Source organism: Silene latifolia, chromosome 9, assembly GCF_048544455.1.
Source record: "Silene latifolia isolate original U9 population chromosome 9, ASM4854445v1, whole genome shotgun sequence".
Lineage (NCBI taxonomy): Eukaryota > Viridiplantae > Streptophyta > Magnoliopsida > Caryophyllales > Caryophyllaceae > Silene > Silene latifolia.
In genome coordinates this window covers 184,572,091-184,573,407 of record NC_133534.1, presented here as the reverse complement: position 1 = coordinate 184,573,407, position 1,317 = coordinate 184,572,091, and the positions used below count along the sequence as shown (strand labels likewise).

The following is a 1,317-nucleotide window of genomic DNA, read 5'->3' as shown; positions in this document are numbered from 1 at the left end:
AATAGTCCTAATTTTAGTTGTTTAATTTTCAGTCTTTCTTAGTTTAAGGAACATCCGTTCCTTAAACTGTTCTTATATTTTGTTGTAGTTTCCTCTTATGCGCAGGTCTCACGGTGGTCCATTACTGCCATTTGATCCAGAGATTGAAAGATCTTTGCACGTAAAGAGGAGATTATTTCAAGAACGACAGCTGGAAGAGCCTAGTTCTCATTCTAGCTTCTACGAGAACGAGTGCATTCGAGGGAAATCCACCATCTTCACCCGTTTCGCATCTTCACCGAGACAGTTACTTCTCCGAAATTTCAGTCATGGCGGAGAGAAGCGAGTATAGCTAGTTTTTCCGAGCCGACAGCCGACAATTTATACAAGGGGTTCGAGTTACGGAGATGCCGGAAATTCGAACCAAAGCCTCGCTTACATCACTATGGTCGAGAGAAATCGGTTTGTGGGAGCTGCAAATGAAGATGCACTAGACATATGGAGACTTTTATTGACTCTGCTGCTCCATTCCCCCACCACCGGCGTGACCCGAGGATCAAATCAAAGAGACCATGTTCATCTTCTCCCTTCGTGATGCTGCAAGGGAGTGGTATAGAGATCTGGACCGAGCTGCTCAGGAGATCACTGATTGGAATACATTGGCATTGGCGTTCTACAAGAAGTACTTTTCTGCTTCAAGGACGATCGCTATTAGAGCTCAAATCACGGGCTTTAAACAAGGGCCAGATGAGAATTTCCATGAGGCATGGGTCCGATTCAAGAAGTTAGTGCGAACCATACCGCACCATGGATTTGAAAAGTGGAGTTTGTGCAATTATTTCTACAATGGGTTGTACGACGATCAGAGGGCCATTTTGGATGCTGCAGCCAACGGGAGATTTGCTGAAAATTTGGGAGCAACCAAGGGGTGGAAGATCATTGACGATCTAGCTACCCACAAGGCCGAGTATGGAAATTCGAGAGGGAACCAGAGGAGAGCTGCTGAATCTTCCTCTGTTGCTGCACTTGAGGCTCTCACCGCGAGATTTGACAAGTATGAGCTAGGAGGAGCCTCTAAGGCTGGGATGTACCAAGTCAACGCTGTGTCAGACGGTCCCTTCCTTTGTGAAAGGTGTGGAGTTGAGGGCCATGTCTCGAAGAACTGCCCTAGTCCTTTTGAATCTTGTGCTGCCTTTCAACACTATAGGCAGAACAACACCTACTACGAGCCACAGCACCCAAACTTGAGTTGGAGAAGCCAGAATGTTTTGAATCCAACTCAACCTCCACCACAGCAGCAGCCATATGTGCCTCCGCATCAAAAGCAACAGCAATACC

The 1,317-nt window shown here is 46.7% G+C and overlaps 1 non-coding gene across 1 annotated transcript; it reads right to left on the bottom strand.

Moving 5' to 3' along the window:
- Window positions 1-686: 686 nt before the first annotated feature.
- On the bottom strand, window positions 687-793 carry LOC141603925 (small nucleolar RNA R71). Its single transcript, XR_012525760.1, has one exon. It is a non-coding gene; the product is annotated as a small nucleolar RNA R71 (small nucleolar RNA).
- Between the last annotated feature and the right edge of the window lie 524 nt (window positions 794-1,317).